The sequence below is a fragment of the Marmota marmota genome, unplaced genomic scaffold, assembly GCF_001458135.2.
Source record: "Marmota marmota marmota unplaced genomic scaffold, marMar, whole genome shotgun sequence".
In the NCBI taxonomy this organism is placed as follows: Eukaryota; Metazoa; Chordata; class Mammalia; order Rodentia; family Sciuridae; genus Marmota; species Marmota marmota.
The window spans coordinates 8,055,478-8,079,683 of record NW_026000222.1 but is presented as its reverse complement, the minus strand read 5'-3'; the positions used below and the strand labels follow the sequence as shown (position 1 = coordinate 8,079,683).

The 24,206-nt window shown below is 49.2% G+C and overlaps 1 protein-coding gene and 1 long non-coding RNA gene across 4 annotated transcripts in view; one reads left to right on the top strand and one right to left on the bottom strand.

Annotated features, from left to right (window-relative positions):
- LOC107150886 overlaps positions 1-9,418 on the bottom strand; it is a 16,617-nt gene extending 7,199 nt beyond the window's left edge. Inside the window, exons 1-2 of the long non-coding RNA XR_007343652.1 lie at positions 8,925-9,418; positions 8,497-8,635 (exon numbers count right to left, since the gene is read on the bottom strand). This is a non-coding gene — a long non-coding RNA (uncharacterized LOC107150886). The remainder of the gene's footprint in view (positions 1-8,496; positions 8,636-8,924) is intronic.
- The window catches only part of Wwox (WW domain containing oxidoreductase), an 875,116-nt gene that overhangs the window by 507,118 nt on the left and 343,792 nt on the right, over positions 1-24,206 (top strand). The gene's annotated exons all lie outside the window — the stretch shown is intronic.

Here is a 24,206-nt window from a genome sequence, read left to right as displayed (position 1 = left end):
GGGGGGGGAGGGACCACAGACATTCTGTCCACGTGCTGACCGTCCATTAAATTCCCAAACTTCTGTCAGCCCCCTTCCACCCTCACTATGTACCCGTCGTATTTAATTAATATTTCAAATGTTGAAGATTTCATTACATTGCAAATTTTCTTTAAATCAGTTCATAGATTTATTAACTTTGGTTTAAAAGGAAGCTTTCTATCTCCATCATAAAGGGAAGATCAATATGATTTGCCAAAGCAGATAAGGATCCAACTACATGCTGTGGGAAAAGGACGGTGATATTAATCCCAGGTAGTTGTTACAGCTGGGGTTCACTCTGAGCCCAAGGCTCGTCCTCTCTCCATGGATATGGGAAATCAGCACCTTTCACAGGGGTTTTGAGGATAAATGGAAAACAAAGCAGGATTCTTTCCAACCAGAAGGACCAAAGAAGCCAAAAGGAATAACCGTCTTCCCCAGATCATGTAACGCGGGTCACAGGTGCCTCCAAAACCCTCTGGAGTACATGGCCCGTCCCTGGCCTCGGATCAGAAGCTGGCTTCCCGGAAGTATATCTCTTGACTTGTTGACACCATCCCAAGCTCCAGCCCTGCAGATCTGCGCGGCACAACCCGTCGACCACCATGCTTTCTTCCTATCTTGTCCTTCTCTGTTCTGCGGCATGGAGGCTAAGAGCTCTGGCCTTGCCCAGGTGGTGTGTCTCCTCACTGTGTGATTCTCAGTAAGACAAGTGACCTCTCTGAGCCTGCAGGTAAATGGAGATGACATATATCCTGATGGGGTTGTTGAAGGGTCAAGCGTGATGACTTGTATACGGTGACACTGGCCTTCACTGTGAAGAGGACGTATCCAGTAGCCATCTTGTATCCCAAAATATTCAAAGATTTTGCATTTAACTTGCTGAAAACAATCATCTTCTCAGGCCTACATTTTATTATTTCTTTTTAAAGGAAGAAAAAACCCTTTGTGGGAACTGACCATCCTATTTATGTGGGCCCAGGCACTCCCGCGCTTGATGTAAGGTGGCCCGGGTTGTGTGTGGTTGCTGTCGGAGGGTTCCTGGCTTAGCCAAGCACTTTCTCGTTGACGCCATGCTGGGGCGAGTGGGGATTAAGGGGGATCACACAGAGAAGTGTCAGAGCAGGGTGCTTACCAGGTGAATGCCGAAATGTTTTGAAGGTGGGTGCCGCAGGGAAGCAGCAGTATGCAGGCTCCATGGGTATGTCCTAACTGTCTGTAAAGAGCTAGGCCGGGCACGGTACATGCCCTCCTCCAACACTCAAGATCTCTTTTCTATCATCTCTTGCCTCCCTGCTTGCTGCCCTGAAGGTAGAGCCTCCCAAGGAGAGTTCCACCAAGAGCATTTGATTGTGATGCTCTTAAGCCATTCAGGAGCAACGATGAGCCTGCTAATGTCAGGCACTAACCTAGGTCCTCATTGAATTTTTTTTGGGGGGGGGCCGGGGGTTGCCAGGGATTGAGCTCTAGCCCTCCACCACTGAGCCACATCCCCAGCCCTATTTTGTATTTTATTAGAGACAGGGTCTCACTGAGTTGCTTTAGTGCCTCACTCTTGCTGAAGCTGGCTTTGAACTCATGATTCTCCTGCCTCAGCCTCCTAAGCCGCTGGGATTACAGGAGTGCGCCACCCCGCCTGACCTCATTGAATCTCTAAACAAATCCTCTACTGAATCCCCAGTCCCTGAAGGAGGAAATGGAAACTCAGGAATGTTAAGCCACATGCCCAGAATCATCCACTTAGAAGAAGCAGGTCCATAATTGAAACCTGAGACTGCATGCCCTGTATGAGCTTCCTGTTGTTGCTTTAACAAATTAGCACTGACTTGATGGCTTAGAGCGTCACACATCTATCCTCTTATAGTTCTGGAGGTCACAATCCTAAGTCAGTCTTGGAGGGCCATAATAAGGTACAGTGCAGGACTGGCTCCCCAAGGCCCTAGGAAAGAAATGCTTCTTTGCATCTTCCAGCTTGTAGAAGATTCTGTCATTTCTTGGCATGCGGCTAGATCACTCCTGTCTCTGCTCCCATCATTTCATCTCTTTCTCTGACCCTGACCCTCTTGCATCCCTCTTGGAAGAACCCTTGCACCTCTAGGCTGCCTGGATGATGCAGGATCCCCTCCCATATCACGATCCTTAACTTTAGCACACCTGCAGTCACCTCCGCTACATCAGGCACCGTAATCCCAGACTCTCTGGATCAGGATGTGGACTCCTTCCGGAAGAGGTGTCATTCACCCTAACAATCCTCAGCCCTACGCTTGTCAGGAAAGATGCCCACGCGGCCGGGGGTTCTCTCTGCCTCTTCCCTTAGGAATTTGTCCTTGTCTTTGCCCAGGAACAAAATTCTAGATTCAGAGTCAGCTCTTCTTAAACTCCCAGTCCCAGGACAGACTCGGCCTGCCGTGGGTCATGGGGCTCTCTAACTACCTCCAGTGCATGGCGAGCACGGTGGGCCAGGGACAGTGTGTCATCGTTGCTTGTTCTGCTTTCAATGTAGCTAACTCTCACATTTTGTTTTCCAAGAAAACGTCAACAGGCTCATGTTTTCTGGACTCAGTTTGTAGCAGACCATTGGCCGAACAGGTCAGAAAAAGCAGCACCCAGGAAGTCTCATCCCTTCATCTTTATTAATCTGTTTGGGTTTTCTCGGCCCCTTGACCACAAGTTGAAAAGACACAGTGGTTTCTGGGAGAACCCTCCAGCACTGGAACTTCCCTCTGAGTGCGTTTACTTGTTGAACACCTTCTTGGTCCCCAGACCAGCACCCCCGTCTCCCGTCACCAGGGAGAAGTTCGTGTTGCCGGCCTCCACGGTTGATCTGCTGCTTTCCTTTCGCCCATCAGCTGCCCCCCGCCCCAGCTTCTCTGTGGCATGTGGTTGGCTCAGGACGCTCGCTGGTCTGGAAGAGATTGGCTTGTTTAGCACGGCAGACGCTCTTGGGGTCCTCCTGACACCCGGGCCACCCTAGTTAGTCTGACAAGAAACGCCTGGGGCTTTTGGAAATCTCATCTGTGACACCATAAGAGTCATCTTCAATATCCCACATTCCTGACTGGATTTGGGTATCGACCAACCCCCTCGGTATGAGGAGAAAGAGAATTTGTCAACAGATCAGGGAGGGAAACCTCAGGGCACAGCCGACCCAGCACAGGCTGACCTGAAACCAACGCTTAGAGCGGGGTTTCTGTGTGTGTGCACCTGCGACAGGTCAGCTTGTAGGGAAGGCGCAAGTCAGCCTGTGCAGGTTTGAGGAACTGCAATGGGGATGAATCAACAGTTTCTCGGGGCTGGGGTGGTGGCTCAGTGGTAGAGCGCTTGTCTGGCATGTGTAAGGCACTGGGTTCAATTCTCAGCACCACATAAAAATAAATAAAATAAAGGTCCAAGGGTAAGCAATAAAAAGTATTTTTAAATAAAATAAAATAAAGTATTATTTCTCTTTGGTGTTAAATCTGTACTGACCTTTCGCTGAAGTTACCTTATTTACCATCCGTCCACATTAGCCCTGTAGGGTAGGTATATAATTGTTCCCCTTTCATAGATTAGGAAGCTGAAGCCAAAGTAGTGAACTGACTTGTCCCGGATCACAGCCTGGGAGCTGCTTCTGCAGGGAGCCCAGAGAGGCTCTGCCCTCCAGTTCTGTCCTTTCATCTGACTCCTCACTGCTCAAGGTCAGGTCCCTGGACCAGCAGCTTCAGCATCTGCTGGGCATTTGTCAGGAATGCAGACTCCGAGACCTGGCCTGAGACTTGCCAAGTAACAGAAGCAGCAGAATTCTCCAGATGACTCCTGCGCACAGCAGAAGAGGAGCTGTCACCTATGCCACCTCCTGCTGAGTTAGGGGCCATAACTGAGTGTGCCCTGGGTGCTGAGCCTGTGGTGAGGCTGCAAGACAGAAAACTCATGTACAAGGCAGCAGGATGCCACCCGGGGTCGTAGCAGTGCCATGGAATACCAGACCAGGGTGCTCAGAGGGCACAGACAAGGGCCCTTGACCAGGAAGACTGTCCGGTGGAGCTTATTCCTGAGCTGAATGGGAAGGCAGTAACCCACTGTGATTGAGAACACCAACTCTGCATTTCCACTGTCTGGTTTCAAGGCCCAGTTCTACATTCCAGCTGTGTGATGTGGGACACGTTGCTTTACCTCTCTAATCAAAATATCACCTGATTGTTAAGTAGAATAAATGAGATTAATACGTGTAAAGGACACCCACAGTAGATAGCATTCAGATTAAAGGCAGAGAGGCAACTGAGGATGACCCCTAGGACTCACACTGAAACACTTTGATTGGATTAAAGTGGGTATTTACTGAGAATCTACTCTGTGCTGAAGCACATTCTGGACTCTGAGATGTGAAGCTGAATTTTCAAAAACAGTGTCTATACCTGAAGCCATCACTGAAGGGTCAGAAAGCCACTGGTCATATCTCCTGATTTATATAGGTATTACAAAGCTATACATTTCCCTCTAAGTACTGCATTACCTGAATCCCACCAATTTTGATATTTTGTATTTGTGATCTCATCAATTCAAAATAGGTTCTCAGTTTCCATGTGGTTTCTTCTACCCTCACTGGTTTAGTAGAGCATTTGATCATTTCTGTTCAGCTAGTTCTCACTGACACCTGCTATGTACCAAGACCAGGCAGCTTTAGCTTCTGACTTCAGGGAGTTTATAGTCCAAAGAAGCATCCAGCATCTATTTAGAGAGTGGAGACATGAACACATTTTTTTTTTTTTTTTACATAAAGCAAAAGAAAACCAGATCTCTCCAGCACAGGTTCTCTGAATCCCAAGATATTTTTCACTGCTCAGTTGCAGCCTTTGAAGCAAAGCGTGCCCTGGTCACCACTGCATTCTCAGCCCCTAGCTCTGCACATAATAGGTACACATGGATATCTGTTGAACAGAATTGTTCTTTGCTACCCATGCATTTGGTCTGAATTCCTTTTGATTATTCTCTTCACTCATCTGCTCTCGACTGATTCCCCCAATGTTTACTTAAGAACTATCCTTAGCCTATCTGTTGGCATAGTGAAGCTGTCTTCTTTCTAATTGTCCCACAAAGTCTCTGATGGGTCTGTATGGAATCAGGCAGACCCCAGAAGCCATGAGCCGGTGAAGTCCTGCTCTTTCTCTGCCTTCCACCCACTGCATGCTGGGATGCATGTTGGACCTTTGCCCAGATTATGCTTGGAGTGGCACCAGCTGCACAGGATATGAGAAATATTTGCTCCGAGGGATCCAGAAGTGGAGATCTGAGTAGGATCAGCTGGTGCTCCAGCATAGAAGTCATTTCGCTCTCTTTGCTGAGAGGTCACTGTGCTTCTCCTCACTCAGCAGTTTAAGGGGTGCCATATTGTTTTCAACCTTCCGGCCCTCACCGGTTCCAAAATGTGGCCGGGTGTTGTCAAACAGCTCCGTGTTCCTGCCAGAAAGAGTCGTCCCATGAGGAGGGAGGCCGCCATCCAGTCCAGCCAGCAGTGCCTTTCAGTCAGTGTATCAGAAGCTGGGAAACCCTGATTCCTTGTGCCCTGACCCAAGAGGCCTGCCTGCAAGCCCTCATGCTGGAAGGAACTTCATTACTGGGAGGAGATGCCTCTTCTGGGAGCGGGTACAGAGGATCAGGGTGGCTTCTACCCCAAGCTACCAGCATCTACATACTTTCTGTCCCTCACTCTTGTGCAGTGAGCAAGGTGGGTTGGGAAGTTTGCTGCCTAATTCCCATTACTGGCTCTTGCATAGGATCTGTTGTAACCTTGGACTTGCTTGAAGCTCTCTAGACATCAGTTTCTCCATCTGCAAAATAAAGGCAATTCTACCACCTACCTCCTGAGGTCGTGAGGTTCACAGGGCAAAAATCACCCCTGCAGAAGGAAACACAACACTGCATCCTACCCTGAATGGTGGAGCCAAAGGGAATGGGGAGAGCAGCCCAGATCTGAGAGGGGTCAAGGAGGTCGAAGTTCCCCTGAGGTGGGGGTGTGTGTTGATTACAAGGAGTTAGGGGTAATTGGGGTCCTAATCACTGTGAGTCCAGTATGACTGTGCACAGGAAGTCCAGTTGGACAGCCACAGGTCCCCACAGAAAAGGTTAACTGACTTTAGGCACAAAGTGCCATGATCGGTTTCAAAGCAAGTGGGATGGGAGCAAGAGTTTTATGACAGAGGTCCGAGGAGACTTGTAGGCTGACGATAAGGGCCTGTCAGGGTGTCCTGTGGATCGTACTGCTTGGGTTCTGTGGCATCCAGTGTGTGTGTGTGTGTGTTAAAATGCCTACTGTGTTAAAATATATAAATGATATTTATCATTTTAACTACTTGAAAGTGTGCAAGTCGTGGCATTCGGTACATTCACAGTGTATAACCTTCACCACTTCCTGCAGGAGTTCCTCCTTATTCACAGTTTTGTGTTGCATGGTTTCAGTTACCTGTGGTCAACTGTGATCTAAAAATACTGAATGAAAGACACCAAATATAAGCGACTTATACTTTTTAAATGGCTTGCCATTTTGAGTAGCATGAGGAATTTACTCGCCATCCCCACTCTGTCTTACCCAGAACCTGAATCCTCCCTTTGTCCAGCATATCCATGCTGTATGTGCTCCCCACCCACCAGCCATTTAGTAGCCATCTTGATTATCAAATGAATTGTCATGTTATTGCAGTGCTTGCCTATAGGGTTTGGCATTATCTATGGTTTCAGGCATCTACTGGGGGCTTTAGAACGTGTCCACCAATCGGCAAGCGGGGAGTACTGCATACTGAAAACTTTTTCACCATCCCTGACATACACTCTGTACCCACTAAACAGCTCTCCCTTCCCTACCACCTGAGCCCTGGTAACCTCTATTCTACTTTCTATTTCAGTGACTTCGCCTATTCTGGTCACCTCCCATATGTGGAGACACATACTCTTTGTCCTTCTGGGTCTGGTTTATTTCACTTGGCACGAGGTCTTCGAAGCCCATTCATATTATGGCATATATCAAAATTTCATTCCTTTTTAGGGTGCGGTAATTTTTCATTTTGTGCAGAGACCCCATTCTGCTTGTCCATTCATTCTCTTGTGGCTGTCTGCTTCTGGCTTTGCACTGGTGTGACTCATACTGTTAAAAACATCGTTATACAAATATCTGTGCAGATCTCTGCTTTCCGTTCCTTTGGAAACATAGCTGGGAGGGAAGATGCTAGGTCGCGTGGTGGTGGCTCTTCAGGAACTGCCTAACTGTCTTCAACAGCGACAGCACTATTTCCCTTCCCTAACAATGGCAAATGCAGGCACCGATTTCCAATTTCTCCACATCCTACTCGACACTTACTATTTTCCTTTTGTTTCCAATGTAGCCATCTCAGTGGGTAGGAAGTAGAACTGTTTTGGTTTCCCTAATAACTAACAAGGCCCAGCTTCTCCTTCTGGGTTCACTGGCCTCCTCTGCATCTTCCTTTGGAGAAAATCGTGTCCGTTTTTGACACTCAGAGCCTTTTCTTCTTGCGTTTTTTGGGTCGAGGCTACATCCCAGCACCATGAGTTTTGATGGTGCTAATTTCTTCTGGTCCTGTTTAGAATTTGAGGTAAAAAAGAAAACAGTAATTGAAGTAGACAGTTGTTACTTACGTGGGGAGGCTGGTGTCACACGCCTTGTGCTCTTTCATTAGTGGCATTAGGTCCTTATTATGTGTTTTACTAGGTAATTGTGATTCTTGGCTTTGGGATTTTGCATATTTCTCTCTGGTTTCTTTTGTCAGTCAACAAGTAAGGCCGGTAGGATTCTGAACAAAGTGGGCCATTGTGGGGGAAAAAACGTCAAAGGAGAATGAAATCCCCTGCAAACCAAAAAGGATGGAGCAGTCAAAAGTAAAGAAGTAAATCCTTTAGCACCTCCTCGTCTCCAAAGGGTTTCTCTTTATAATTTTCTGAGGTTATGAATTTAACTCAGTAGGTTCGAGTGTGGTTGGAGACTCTAATTACTGAGTGTTTCAATGATCAGATGTGCTTTCTGTTTTCTTGAAATGCTCATTTTCCAGCTTGCTGGCAGGCCTTTCGGAAGGGTGAGAAAGTGAATCCTCACCAGGAATCAGGGGCTGACCCTGACAGGTCTTTCCAATCGGAGAAAGGGGACGTGATCCATCACCACCGCTGTCTGTGGCGGGAGACACTGTTCCATAGACAGCGGAGGCAGGTCACGTCGGTCCAGTTTTCTTTTTGATCATCAGAATAAAAACAAGCAAAACCCCCAAAAAATAAAAGCCAAAACTACTTTCCTCTTTCAGTTTCTGCTACATTTGTTGTTCTTCCCTCTCCCTCACTGAAGAAAGTCACAGGACTAGTCCCTCTTCTTAGGATCTGGCATTTGACAGTGAAGTATTTTGATATTCTGGACAACTGGTAAAGGAATGCAAAAGTCGGATGCAAGTTTGATAAGGTCTACAAAGACATTAGAGCCACTATGTTTTGAGCACTTACCACACCACCAGGTGCCATCTGTTACCACCTGCGAGTTGGGAAGTCGTCCGTCCGTCCATCCATCCATCCATCATCCATCCATCCTGCCTCCGCCATGGGGTGGAGTAAGTGGTAAACAAAACCGAGTCCTGCTTGCGTTCTGGGAGGGACGGGGATAAAATAGGGGTAATTAACAAGTACAGTTGCCCCACTGAAATCCCCCTACTTCTTTCTTTCTATCTAATACATCAGTCAGGATCCAGTAGGAGACATAGACTACACAGTAATTCTAACAGGTGAATTCAATATTAAGAATCCTTATCTATAACAGGGTCTCAGTTACTAAGAGGCAAGGAACTCTCAACAGTCCAGGAATGCAGACTCGGGAGCAGCCACTGCCCTGAGGGCTGGGCAGTATTCCCAAGGAGGGATCAGGTCAAGAACCCCACCTGCCATGACTTGGTCCAGACCATGGTCCACTGATGGCAGATGGTAGGACTTGTGGTAGTGCCAGGGAGGATGTCTGTGGTGGTGTCCTACCCTGGAAGCCTCCAGAAACCTGCCCGCTTGGGCAGTGTGCTGGAAAGTTTCCCTCTGGGAGAAGGAGGAGGCTGCCCACAGGGTAGTGCCTTCTGAGAGAGGTCCTCACCAGAACCTGAGGGCTCCACGTCCCTCCAGTGCCCTCTACTGGCAGAGCTTGACATGGTGCCAGCTGGCAAAGGGGACTTGCTGTTTGGTCCCACGCAGGGCAGTGCATCTGGTCTCACTCTGAGAGGTAGGCTGTTGAGGGCTGGGACAGTGGCCCATAAGTGCTGTGGGGAAATAAGCAGAAAGAGAGAAGGACTAGAAGTGTCTGGGGTGCTGTTTGATAGAAGGATGGCCTCTCTGGAGAGGTTGCGTTTGAATAGACCTAAAGAAGGTGCTACCTGGTGGCAGAGCACTCCTGGCAGAGAGGAGAGCAGGTGCAAAGACACTGAGGTCAGAGCCGGCATGGCATGCTTGAAGAAAAGCAAAGAAGCCAGCCCCACACAGTGGATGTGGACAAGGGATCAGAGGGAACCTGGAAATTAGCATTTGGCCAGAGCATGCATGTGAAAAGAGACAGGAATCCTTCTGGAGAGCCTTCAGCATAGAGGTTAGCAGAACTGATTCATCTCTCCAAAGGACCACCTGGTTGCTCTGTTGTATGTATTGGAGGGGTGGAACATGGCGAGTCTGAAGCCGTGTCCTGTTTAGGAAGCCGCTATAGCCATTTAATCTCCAACCCCTAACCCCCAGTCCCCAACCTCTAACCACCCCCCAAACCCCAATCCCCAACCACCAGCCACCAAATCCCAACTGCCAATGAGGCCAAAGAACTGCTGGGTCCCATGTAAATCCATGCTCAAAGCAGTCACTCTTGTATCTGGGGTGGTGGACAAGTTTGAAAATAGTGCTGCTTGCACAAAGTCCCTAAGGTGATCAGTGTCTCTGCATTATATACTTAAAAATGATTAAAATGACAATTGTGTATTATTATATGTTTTATGACAGCACAGAGCATTTAAGAATCAGAATCACACAGGGCTTTGGTGTTCCCTTCTGTGGGCATCTCGTCAGGAACTAACAGTGTACAGGTGTCTTCTCTGAGGAAGTGCTTGATTCGGTCACTTGGTGAAGGCCACGTGGGCCTTGTCCTCCATTGTGAGGTTGCTATCTTTCCCTTTGTGGGTAAAATAAACACTTTAAAGGACAATTAAGAAAACACACAAAGAAATGGTGACCTTTATTCCCCCCTGACCACTACTAGCTCATTCTGGGCTTTGAGGGCTGGGATCCAGGTGTGCCCATATGCAGGTGGGAAGCAGCTCAACCACATTGGGTGCCTTGCTCAAGGTAGTACTGTTTGTGAGTGGCCAGATCATAAACTCCATGAGGGCAGGGGTCTAGACTGTTCTGTTCCCAGAGCACCCTCATCACCCACAACAGCTCTTGTACATAGAGTAGGCACCGAATAGGTGTTTGTCATCGGAATACAGTGGAGCCGGATGCCTGTTTTCTGACTCCATGCCCTGTGTCCTCTCCTCTGCAACTCTGGACTGCTTGGAAATGGCTCAGCCCTCTAACAGGGGAGGGCAAGCCCCCCCCCCCATCCAGCTCCTGAACTGTCATTAATTAGCACCCCCATTCCTAAGATTTCAGGAATGTCCAGCTGCTTGCTAGCTAGCACGGCGAGTACTGTCCATGGTCCCACCCATGGCTAAGTCGTTGGCCACAGACAGCAGACGCTGGGCTCTCCCAGGGACATTCCTGCCGTGTTTGGAGCAGGGTGCTCTGCTGCTCATGTCCGCTGAGGTTTGTGTTGCTGTTGTGTTTATGGGAAAACGCTGTTACTATTCTGAGGCTGGTTCTCACTTATTCATAGCTCCGAGCTGGTGGGTGGAATGAGAAGTTATAATAGAGTGCAGGTGCCTCTCATTGTTTTCCGCTCCTCACTGGATAGTGTTTATTAAAAAGGAAATCACAGTGGTGTGTCTGGAGCTGAAGTCTGAACAAATAACCCAAAAGGAGGAGTCCCAGGAAGGTGGGCAGGAGGCAGCACACAAAGAAAAGCAAAAACAAGTCTGAGCTAATTGGGATCAGTCAGTGCTTTGCATGTGAATTATGAACAGCAAGCTTGGCTGCAAAATCATTATTGTACTCAACCTTTGTTGGCATACTTCACGCACTTTTATGGAAGATCCACCATTTGAATTTAACACATTTTACCCAAGCCTTTAACGGAACTTGAAAATATGTTTCTGAGAGCTGAAGTGAGATCCTTTCCAAGTATTTAAAAATGGCACAGGGATGGATGGATGTATTAGTGTGCACACTTCTCTTAATGCTTTCCTGTTCCTTGGAGGAACCACACCAGGTCCCTCTGGGCAAGGTCTGGAGCATTGAACTCAGTTGAGGTCTGCCTTAGGAAAGGCGTTGGAATCCATGTTGCCATCTCCTGTTCTCCAGCTGGCTCCTTGGAAGACACACAGTGCACATGATAGTGAGAGGCAATCCTGACACTTTGCATTGTTCTGGACTGTGAGGTGCTCCCAGGAGATCCTCTGTTCTTCACATCTCATGGGTATCCAAGAGATCTGCTTCCCCATTTGGAAAACATTTATAATACAAAGATAAACTGAATGTCGCCTTTGCCCATAGCATTCACGGTCTTTAGAGGGACACAGTCATGTACAACTAAAGACAGCACGGGGGTCGTGTGCTGCAGAGGTCAAAGGAGCAGAACCCAAAGAGATCAGTGCACTCAGCCTGAGGATTCAGGGAAGATTTAATACAGGTGGCCACATTTGAAGGATGCCAGGAAGATAAGTGGAGTCTTCTTTTGCTCAGAGTGGGCTTTGTAGGCAGAGGCATAAGCCTGAAGAGGCTCAGGAAGACCAAAACCATCAACACATTCAGGGGTCTCACAAGCCTACTGTATCCAGTTTGTGCAGGTGGAGGGGGTGCTCTAGGTGAGACTGGAAAGTTTGGCAACGTGGGCAGACGGAGGGAGACCTCCCAGCCTCACTGCTGACAGGGAGGGGAGCCATGTCAGGCTTACAGAATAGAAGACAGGGCTCCCAACTCCTGCCATCAAGCATTCTCGTATTTTTAGAAGGGTCTGGTTCCTGAAATACCTCAATTCCTCTGCTTCCCTGGCTCCTCTCTCTCCTGCCTGTTCATTGAGCTGAAAGATTATCAGGACTATATTCAGCTCTCGCTAATAATAACATGAAACAAAAATATCTCATGGGTTTGCTGCTTGTGAGTGTTTTGACTATTCATGGCAAAGCCCTTGAGAGTCGCACCCACCCCACCCCACCCCATCCCTATAGTTTTGGGGCAGCTTTTCGATGAGTGAAATGGGGCCTGACTTTTGCTCAAAATGATATTCTTTTGTGGCTTGTCTACTCCAAGAAGTGAAGGACTCAGCCACGTTCCTCATCTCTTAATGGAACAGAGAAGTCACTGCGACACTCTGCAGGTAGCCCGTAGACCACGCAACCCTTCTGCACCTGGGGAGAGCATGGTCTTTAACTCCCCCGACCCCTGCTCATGTAAGATGAAAATTTCTTCCGTATGGACTGGACTCGAGCCTTAGCAATATGGTACCAGCAGTGCTTCACCCCAGGGGTAGGTGCCCATTGAACGGGGGGTATTAATATAATAGTCCCCGGCATCATTAACCTGGCCATTCTCGGTTTCTCTGCATTTCTACCTTTGTTTCCTTTGGCCAATGGAACGCTGGATTTGGTCCCTACTTTCTGCTGAACCACAAGTGGCTGTGATCCTCCCATTTAGCATTGTCTTGTTGGACATTGGCAAATCTAATACCATGAGCCTCTTCAGGAGGCTGAGTCCTTCAGGGTCAAGGCCAGTGGGTGGCCCTCGGCACTCTAAACACAGGACCATGTGAGGGCACTGGCTTTCTGTGCAGGACTCAGCTGCCCCAGATAATCCCCCAGGTAGTCTTTGGCTTTCACAAGGACACCCTGGCCACTACCTCAGAACCTCCTAATCCAGCTCCCAAATTCACAAGGCACTAGGGGAGCAGAGGGGAGAGAGAGGGATATACAGCCTGGTTCAAAGAAATGATCCAGAACTTTCAGAGTACTTCCTTCTAGGTCTCCTCTAGATCTTCCCAAGCAGAGTGGCTGGGACCCTGGCATCTAGGCCCGGGCCTCTGACCTCTAGTATGACTTTTTGACATGGGCCAATCCGTGGCCCCTCTTCTTCAATTTTCTCATCTGTACAATGAGAATTCAAGTATTTATTATGAGAATTGAATATTAAGATCAAATATCATGATCCACAAATGGTACTTGGCAACTGGTGCCCAGGAAACCTGACCCAGCGGCCCCTGTGGCACCAGTAGTGTGTGCCAGGCAAAGAGGTGTGGTCTTCATGGATTGCATCAGTTTCAAGTCAATGTTCAGGCCCCACCCCTAGCCCTATTTTATACAGCGTGTATCTTTTCAAACTTTACCTGAAATTCTAAGATCGATTTGAAGAAAATAAGGACAATTGGAGATGAAGTTCTTGTCAAGTGAGTTTCCGACTTTATGCTTTAGGAACCTTGTTTTTGGTCTCTGTTTCTGGCAGGCTGTTGCTCTCCCTCCACTCCCCTCCCACTGCTTGCACAGTTGACCTTGACCTTGACTCTGCCTTCTGTGCATCCATGCTGCCCATCAGGACTGGCCGTGAAGATTCGAGAGGTACCTCCTAGAAATGTCTGTCTGGCCATCCCGGGCCGCAGTCACACGTAGCCACTGAGCACTTGAAATGTGGCTAGTGTGACCAAGGGACTGAACGCCTAATTCAATTTAATTCAATTTAAATAATTTAAATAGATTTCCCTAGTGGCTGTCATGTTGGGCTGCACAGTGTAGGCACTGCAAATTCAGACATAAAATCCACCGTGCCTGCTCCTACAGAGCCCTGGTGGTCAGGGGAGTGAGCTGCGGGCACTAAGAGTGTGAGAGGACAGGGACATGCAGATGGGCACAGGGCCGATAAAGCCTTGGTGTCAGAAGAGTCAAAAGGTCTCTCCAGTGCCACGCACAGAGCCTCCCTGGAGAGCGGATCTGTTTGTGATGTACCCAGTCCTGGGACAGGCACTTTGCTGAGGCACCTTCACATTTCACCTGGGCTGTGGTGATGGCAACCCATCCTACAAGGGAGTCTGAGATTCAACTGGGTGACCGACCTCCAAGGTTGAATGGAGAAAAGCCTGGTTCCCAGCCACACCAGTCTGCCTGCTCCTCTGTTTACCCCCTCACACCCTCGTCTCCTTCGCTGGTCCCTTTTAATACTCGGTGACTGGTAACCACAGACACGTCCCTGTCCCCGTCAGCCTTCAGGTGGGATGGAGGCAGGTTTCACATAACTGGCTTCTCTTTCGGTGAGGAACGGGCTGTCAGCAAGACCACAGGATAATAAATATGCCGGTATTTACATCATGCCGGATCTTGGTGTGATTGCCACCTGTGTTGTTGACCAGGGTGTCACATGCCCATGCTCTAATCCTGGTCTCAATATGACTGTGAGGACAGGGCCAAGTCATTTCACAATGGGGGTGAGTGTTCCTAGCTTCTCAGAAGACCGACACAATTCAAGGTATGAAATTCAAGGTGTGGCCTCAGAGTCATTTCGCTCAGCAGTTTCTCTGCCGTGCTTTCTCAGTAGGTGAAAGGGGAGCTCGTCATGGTCTCCCGTCCGGCTGGCCTGTTCACCAGGAGGTTTGCAGGTGGACCTGGAGGGAGACTTCTCTTGAGAAACCTTGTGACTGGCGGCGTTGCTTTCCCCAGCCCTGAGCCATTTCTGTCCTGTGCATGGGAAGGGAACCCTTGTCACGGGCAGGTGCACCCCTGGTGCCCCTCTCGGCTCCAGGTCAGCTCTTCCTGGAAACACCCACATTTACCCTGCAGTGTGCTGTTTCCCGCCAGGTGGCACTTGACAGGGATAGGATGCCCCCCACCCCACTTGGCAGTGACCTGTTGGATTCACTCCAAATCCCACTTTACATCCCCAGCTATTTTGGGGTTTGACAGGCCTGAATTAAACCAATGAACTTAATCTTCTCATGGAGCATTTTACCTGGGAGGGATTCATAGAGATCACAGCTTCACCTAAACCTCTCCCTCCCACATACCCCACCACTGGGGAATGTGGTAGACGCGGCTCCAACATGTCTTACTTTTTAAGAATGATGTATTAAGGCCCAGAAACGGACTCTGCTACTCCTGCCAGGGATGGCCGACAGATTGCTCTGCCGAAGGCTCTGTGGTCAGCACTTGGTACTGATCCCCTCAGCCCCACAACTCTGTGAATGAGATGCATTTTTAATCTCCACTTTTAAGAGTGAGGAGCCTGAAGCTCAGAGTGTCAGCAGCTGCCCCAGCTCCCACTGCACATAAGTGGAACCAGGACCCCATGGAGCTGGTCAGATTAGGAAGCTTGTGCCCTTAGCCAGAGGTTTCAGGTCCAGTGGGTGGCAGAGGGGGTGTTGAGAGCCACAGCCAAAGGGGCCCCAGCAAACTTCCAGCTGCCAGCAAACTTCCAGCTGCCGGCTGATGATTGGCTCACAGCGGCCCCAGCAACATCTAGCTGATTGGCTCCTCTGCGGTGATGCTCATTGGACTGTTTCCCTGCCCTTTCAGACCACGGAGCTGCTCATTGGGGGACTTTTTTTGGCTCCGCCCACGTGACCCAGCCAATCGGCCTCAAGAGCAGGAGGATTGTGGGAGGTGGAGAGAGGATTGTGGGAGGTGGAGAGAGGCTTGTGGAAAGCCGGTGGTGGCAGTTGAGGCTCTGAGGGTTTTTCCTGAGAGGCTGTTTTGTTTGGCGTGTGTGGTTCTAAAAATAAAGTTAGTTTCTTTTGACAAGTGGCTCCTGATTGTGCCCAGCCAGACTGCGGCAGGGGGGATCTCCCTCTAGGTTCTCATTGTGTGCCCTGTGTGGCCCCATGGAAGGAGAGAGAGGGAAGGCGTCTTTGGAACTGGGTGGCATAACATATGATCCCTTACAGCTTCGTGCCTCCTGTGGTAGCTTAAAACTAAGGCCATGGGTTGTAGGCACAAAGCAATGGTGGGCAGCCACCAGACCAGGTCTCTTCCAGCCAAACTTCCTGTCAGTGGCAAAGGCTCTGGAACACCGTGAGTGGCACTTGGTACAGATCACCTCAGGGGAAACTCCATGTGCAGGTTTTGTCTCTTTGTTTTGTGTTTTTTGTTTTAGTTGAAATAAATGAATGGTGTGACCAGGGTTCCAGGTACTTCAAGTCCCCAAGACCCTGCAGCCTGGGGTAAGGCTCTTCTTGTCTGCACCTCCTCTTTGGGAGGAGACTCTGGGGGTTTACTTCCCCAGACAAGACACTCCCAACAGCCTCCTGTCACCTCCTGTCACCTCTGGAGGCTGGGGTCAGGGAGGAGGACCCAGAGAGCACTTGTCTTCTCCCACCCAAGAGGGCCGTGTCCGCTCATTGGTGAGCTGATTGATTGGTGGATCACGTCCTTGAGCTCTCAACCTGTGGATGTCATGCTAAGAGCTGGAAGGTGTTACTAAATGAGTCAAAGGCCCCTGTCTTGAGGGGACTTGCCTGACTACGGGAAGAAGATAATAAGCAGTAAACACACAAGATCAGATCGAGACCGAGCACCGTCAAGAAGGCAGGTTGTGCAAGCAAGTGCAGGGAAGGGGGTCCAGGAGGACCGAGGGCGGTGACATTGGGTCTGAGGGATGAAAACCAGCCGCAACCGGAAGGGCTGATTGGGGTGTACGTCCCAGGCACGGTGAGCTGAGGTGCAGAGTCCCAGAGGCACAAAAGAACTTGGCCTCTTGACGGGACAGAATACAAAAGCGCCTGGGTGGCCGATGTGGCTTGGGCCATGGGGTGGATTCCAGCTGGATTTTATTCTTGGGGAATCAAGGAAGCCACGGAGGGTTTAAGCAGGGGACTGACAGGGCCCAGTGGTGTTTTCAAAAGCTCTGTCTTGGGGCTCGAGGGGTCGGAAAGCAGCAGTGGCCTGCAGTGTGTGGATGACATTGCCCAGAGCCTTGGGGCCAGGCCAGAGAATGGACCTCCCACAGGGAAGCCCAGGCTGCTCGCAGCCTCCACACCTGGAGATCGTTTTTCGTTTGCAGCCTCCAGAGGCGCAGAATGCCCTACATGACGCTCTGACATTCTAGACCCAAACTAGTGTTGTCCTTTTTGAAAGGTGCATCAGGACAGGAAGTGACATGTTTGCCCCAACTGAGGTGCGGTGGGGTGTGTTGGGACCCTGGCATGTGCCTGAGCCCCTGTGCCCAGGACCCCTTCACGTCGGCTGGTCACTGGTCACTTGGCTGTCAAGAGAGATGTTTCAGAAGCCCTGCATCTCAGTGCTTGGAAGCTGGAAGGACAGGGAAGGGGAGCTTGGCTGCGGTGCTCAGAAATCCACAGGTCACCCTGCCGTGTGCCACTGGGACTGCCTCTGTCCTGCTTCTCCCCCCACCTCTGTCACCAACCACCGTCCTGCCCAGGGAGGCCATGTCCATCCAAGAGCTGCTGCAGGTCATGGCCCGGTGCTACCAGGGGTAGATGGCCAGGCCCCCTGGGGAGCGATGACTTATGCTTTGTGCGCTTCCTATGCGCTTCCTATGCATGTCTCCCCTATGACTATCCAAGAGCTATTGGTCCTTTACAAAGATATAAATAAAGTCACGATGACTACGGCGGTGAAGATGGCGACGTTTCAGCAGGTAGCAGGCCTTGGCACACTGTGTGTGCTCCACCCAGCACCCCGGCTGTTTACCTGGGAGAACGCTTCGGATCCTCCCAACAACCCACAGAGGAGTGCTGCATGTCCTTGTCCTACATGTAAACTGAGGCCGAGGACTTGAGTGCAAGCAAGATGGTTCCCAGACCTGTCCTCCTGGCCACTACTGGATGTCCGCGAGCACCGTCTTATTATGGCTCTTATTTTTCTCATAGGGGCGGGGCTAGATAGAGGAGGCTGGTGCACTCAAGGACAGATGTCCTCATCCCCCTCACTCATCCCCTTCCCTCTCTGTCCGTCTTCACCGTCACCGGGGCTTCCTTTGCCCAGGTGCCCCCATCCCCTCTGCTGCGGCTCTCCCTCCTCCAGCGCCCGCTATGGGCACCTTTAGGAACCCGCCCTTCCAGCCGCCCTCCCTGTCCTTCCTTGAGCACTTCTCGGCAGCAGTCTCCAGCTGCCCCTCCAGGCTTTCCCTCTGGTGGTCAAGAAGAGGCCGCAGGCCGCTCCCTCCTACTCCTGGGGGGTGCCCCACAGTGCTCTAGGGTCTAGATGCACCCCCAGGGGTAGGGGAGTTTGCCCGTGGGGTGATGGGCCCACGTGAGGAGTGCTTCCCCTTCTCTCCAGCAGGCAGCAAGGCTCCCACCACTCCACCGCTCAGATCCAGGCCCCTGGACCTGGACTGTGCCTCTTCCCTCCCTCCCTCCCTCCCTCCCTTCCTTCCCTCCTTCCTTCTTCCTTCCTTGTGTTCTAGTCTTTCTTTTCTTAGTCTTTCCTGTTTTACTTAGTGTCGCATTTTTTAAAACTTGTGATCATACTACATTTGCCATTTGAAGTTTTTGACCAAGTTATTGTGGTATTACAAAGGCCTTGTGTACTGTGTCTTATGACCGTATGGTACAATTATAAGGTGGCTATTAAATTATGTCCCACTAAGAATGAGATAAACACTGTAAACTAAACAATGATCCAAAGCGCTTTTCTCTCTCAGAACTGTTTTTATGCCTATTAGAAAGGCTCTTTTGACTTAGACGTGGATCTATCGTATATCAGACCCTCTCCATGCCTTTCTGGGCACCGAGCTTTTGGTTACAGAATCATCGTACATAGAGAGATCTAAAGACACTTTAAATGTCAATTAAACTCAATGTGGATAACACCAAAAACCCACTCATTTCCACTGAAATGAGAAGCTAAGACTGAGATCTCATAGGGGAACAAAACTCGTTTCAATGTGCATGAGAGTTGGTCCATATTTGTAATGGCTGCCTGAGAGCCGGGAGTGTGCACATCAGACTTGACTTACCAGTCCTCCTAACATGAGACATTCAGATTCTCACAGTCTTCTGCTGAGCTCTGCTCGCAGGGCACACAGTGCTGTGCAGATCAGCAAACCTGCATAGCAAGTGGGTGCAGGCCTGGGCTAAGGGAGCTTGCCCAGGGGACTCGGCCCAAAGGAGGAGGAGGATAGTGAGAAGCCACAGACAAGAGAGAGAAGACAGGAAGAAGTCTCAGCACAACCCAGCTGCACTCAGCATGAGCTCCTTCTGGGAAGTGTTTGCTCTTCCCCAAGGCAAGGCCTCTGATGGAGACCTGGGGAAGGCCAGGGTTCCCTGAGCGGGGCAGGCTGACACTCAGAGCCTGGACCCAGGGAGGGAGAGGAGGCACCTGATACTTTCCAGGAACCACAGACATGCCAGCCTACCCTGTGTCTTTTGCAAAGATGTACATGTCTTCCAAAACGCAGTTTTGACAGCCATAATGGCCATGGTGATGATGGTGGTCATGCTGATAATGGCCATGGCGATGATGGTGGTCATGCTGATGTTGACGATGACAATGTCAGTGGTGGTGATGCTGATGTTGGCTGTGGCAATGACGGTTATATCGGTGAGGTCCGTAGAACCTTCTTTGACCGTGGCTCCTCACATGTAGTGACACACTGAATCCTCATGGCCACCCTCCAAGGTCAGGACCATTGCTGTTCCCAGTTCACTTGCATCTCCTTCAACCCCTTGGTCCTCATAACCGAGGCTCAGAGGATGTGGGCTCCAGTGTAGAAGCAGAACGGGGAGGGCAGGTCAAGCCCTGCCTCCTTTGGTAACCCTGAGAAGACAAGAGCTCTTTGACCTCAGTGGAGCTGAAGAGTGAAGAACGAGAAATCTGTGGCTCTGCCTGGCTTTTCCCCACTCAGGAGCCCACGGGCATCTGCTGGGTGCCATTCTCACCCACTTGAAGATTGCCAGTATAGCGGCTGGGCACAGAGGCCCTAAGACAAGCTGCCAGCCATGTGACCTCTCTGAGCCTCAGTCTCCTCATCTACAAAGTGGGAATAAATAGCAATCAATGCCTCAGAGAGTTGTTTTGAGAGTTAAATGAGACAATACACAAAGTGCCCAGGAGTGGTTCAGGTTTTTGCCAGGTTGTCCCCATTGTCACGGTTGGCTTTGGCTGCCCCTAGGAAGTGATTCCCCTAAAATCTCCATCTGAGGCCTGTGGCTCTAAGCTCAGCCATGACTCTCGTCCTAGGGATGGACCCACCTCTGTCGGTCCCAAGCACTGCCAAGGGGTCCTCCTGGTTGGCAGTATCCTCTTGAGTGCTAGCCCACGCCTCCCAACACGACTGAGGTCACACTCACAGCCTGTGACCACATGAGAAACCCAGGTGCCCCCTCTTGCAGCTGGTCAGGGGGCCCTGGGGTAGGTCGGCAGCAGCAGCCCAAAGAACAGAAGCCAGCTCCTGGCGGCACGAGTGGCAGCGGTGATTATAGCCAGAGAGAGCAGAATCCTATGTGCTTGCACCGTCTCCGGGGAATACACTAATTGAGAAATAACATGCATAAAAATAATTCAATACTAGTATGTAAAACTAAAAACAATAACCAAGTGTGACTGGCTGTCTGAGAATTAAGTAAAGGAAGATGAAGTGTCTCTTGCCAGCAGGCGCTCCCTGCAGAGGGGAGGGTTGCGGTGGCTCTTGCGCCTCCTGCCTTCCAGGGGCAAGTGTCACTCTGCAGCAGAGATGGCCACTTCAGCAGCAGCTTTCAGCACCTTACTCCGAATATTTCTTTGAGCAGCAGCTGCTGGGAGAAAACCTCAGTTAAGGCTGTTTCTAGGGGCACAAGGGGGTCTCAGGCTGAAACACACAGCCCTACACCAGTGGTGTGCTGGTAAACGTAACAACAGGCTTTCTGAAAGGAAAAGTGAGTGTGTGTACACAGGCACATGAGCGCCAGGTTATTACAGATTGCAGATGTACAGGACACCTCGCCATGACTCACAACGACACCATACACGATACTCTTGCTCGTAAGCTCAAGAGCTGATTCTCACTCCATGGTTCCTGCTGGTTCTTGCCATGCAGGGGGATCCATTGCCAAAACACTGCTGTGGCCCTGCCTGCCGTCACAGGGAAAATGGGCGAGTATTTTCATTTGCTCTAACAAGTCAGGTGCAAATAAAACAGCCAAGGTATGTGTTTGCCCTCCACTTATTCACACCTGCCGTGACTTCTTTGCTGGTCGGATGATAGTGTCTGAATGCAGGAAGAATATTCCTTTGTTTTTTATGCTGTTCGTAATGCACCCTCTTTATAAATGACACACGTTAGTTTTATCTGCATCATTAACATCTTTTACATTCCCCCCCGTTTTTCTTTTTTTTTTGAGACATGTTCTCCCTATATTGCTTGAGGCTGGCCTCCAATTTGTCACCCTCCTGCTTCCGGAGTTTCTGGAATTACAGGTATGTGTATGGCTTTTACTTCAGTTTCTTAAGTCTAGAGCATCAGTAAAACTACAAGTGACACCCTCATTTGTAGTGTTTGCCCATTTCCCTGGTATAAATGCTTGTACTGAGGCCAATTATAAGTCAGCAATGTGACATCACCAAAGGAGTTGGGAGTGACGTGTCCTTATTTACAATGCAGTAGAAATACATGCTCTCCAGCATAGATAATAGTAATAAACAATTTAAGTCATGAGTTTTGAGTATTTGTTATTTATTTTTTTATTTATGCATACAGTTTTTTGTGATTTTTGGTTTTGTTTTTTCACTTTCCATGTCCAAGTATCATTTAGGTGTAAGCTCATATGAGTCATTTTTTTCAAGCAGTGGTTTTATGCAGATGTAAACAGTAGGCCCACCTAAAGTGTGCAGTTTGGTCACAGGCTGTGCATTCTTCATCCTGGCCTAATTTTAGAGCAGCTCTGTCCCCTAAAATAAGCTGTACCCACAGCTGTCAACCCCCTCCACATCACTCCCTCATCGTTGCCTTTGAAGCGATCGTGGTTATAGATGGCAGCTCCCCGGCATTTTTTTTATCACATTACAAAATCTAAGTGCTTTAGATTTTGTAATGTGATAAAATCTACAGGAGAGTCACCTCTTAACCATCGTAAGTGGAGAATTCAGTGACTTTCCATGTCCCAGCGGCCACAGTCATCACCATCTACTTCCAGAGAATTTTCATTTCCCCCAAAAGGAACCTTGTGTCCACTGAGCAGTCATGTCCCATTGTCTACACCGCCCCTGAGAATCTCTACTCTGTGAGTTTGCCTCATCTGAAAGGTCCACGTAAGTGGAACTGCACAGGATGGGACCTCTGTGCCCCGCCTCTTCCCTCCACAAAAGGTTCCAAGGCCCGTCTGTGTTCTAGAACGTGCCAAGCTTCACCCCTTTTCACAAGTGTTTAATACTCCATCATATGCAAACACTGTGTTCTGTTTCTCCAGCTGCCAGCTGATAGACATTGTGTTGTTTCTACTTTTCAGGTCTTCGGAATCTTGCTGCTACCTACGGTGGTTCATGTGTTTTGTTGTAGACACCTGTTTTCTTGGATCTGTACTTAGGCATGAACCTACTGGGTCACATGGCAGCTAAGCATTTAACTTTCAAAGGAGCTAGCAATGGTTCCCTCCAGTGGCACCACCATGCTGCCTTCCTGCTAGCAGTGCGAGGTCCTGTCTCCCCACCTCCTTGCCATCACTTGCAATTTCCATTTGTTTTGATTTTGAAATCACAGCCGTCCTGGTAAGAGTGAAGTGGTACCTCCTGACTGTGATTCGTGTTTCCCTCACAAACACACCCTTTTGTGTGCTTACTGGTTATTTGAGGATTTCCTTTGTAGAAATATCTCTGCCCACTATTTTAGTTAGGCTGCTCATCATTTGTGCTTGAGTAATAAGTTGTGTATTGGTTGGGATATTGGACCCTTGTCACGTACTTGCTGCATGTCACAAGTCTCTCCTCCCAAAGACCTATCACTTTGTAGTAAGTTTCGAAATTGCGATGTGTGAGTCATCTGACTTCTTCATTTTCAAGGTTATTTTGGATATTCTGTGTTATGTTTTTGTCTCTTGCATCTCCTTTGATGAACAACATTTTCAACTCTGAAGAAGTCCAGTTGAATCATTTTTTGCAGGAAGGGCTTTTGTGCTTTTGGTGCCGTACCTAAGAATCTTCTGCGACATCTAAAGTCGTAAATATCTTCCCATATGCTTTCTACTCATTTTATATCTGTTGCTCCCACATTTGGTTCATTGATTCCTTTGGAGTTAATTTTTGTATAGGGTGTGAGCTTTGGGTTCATTTTCTTCTTTTATAGGTGGATTTCCAGTCATTCTGACACCATTGATTGAAGAGACCATTCTTTACCCCACTGAATGATCTTTGTACCTTCATCAAAGATCCACCAATCATGAATGTGAGCATTTACTTCCGACTCCGGATCCTACTCAATTGATCTAGATGTATCATTATGTTAGTCCTGCAGTGTTTGGAGACCTATCACTTTGTAGTAAGTTTTGAAATTGCGATGTGTGAGTCATCTGACTTCTTCATTTGCAAGGTTATTTTGGATATTCTGAGCCCCTTTCTACATGAATTTTGGGACCAACACAATCTAACTTGGAATCATGACTTCAACTGGCTTGTGAAGTCCTTGAGGATTTAATAGGTGGCTCTTGTGAACCAGTGTGAGCCACGGGGTACCAGTGCTGCTTCCTGTAGACTAAAGCGAATCATAGGGTCAGATTTAGGGGTAAGGAATTATTTTCCAGCCTCCACTGTGATGCTGCAAGTTCACACAGCAGAGGGCATAGGTAAGTGGTGGTGAATGCTAAGGCCATTCATGCACATTAATCTGATTAGCATAGACTGACTGTGATTCAGCTCCAGGAGCTTTGCCACCCAAACTGAATCCGAGTTCAGTTAGCAAGGAAGGAGGAGGCTGGCTTTTGGCCTGGGTGACTCACAGAGTTAACCATACAGGCCTCCAGGTTCATCTCCCCAGTAAAAATCTAAGATGAGTCTTCTCCAGAACAGTGTGGGCTGGCTGAGCATGGCTTAGTACCTGCCTTTAAGGAGGGGTTCAGGGAAGGGGAAGCCGGGAAGGCCAGATCATTCACCAGGGTCACGGCAGGAAGCTGTGAGGGCCACAGGTCTGGTCTCTGCTCCCCT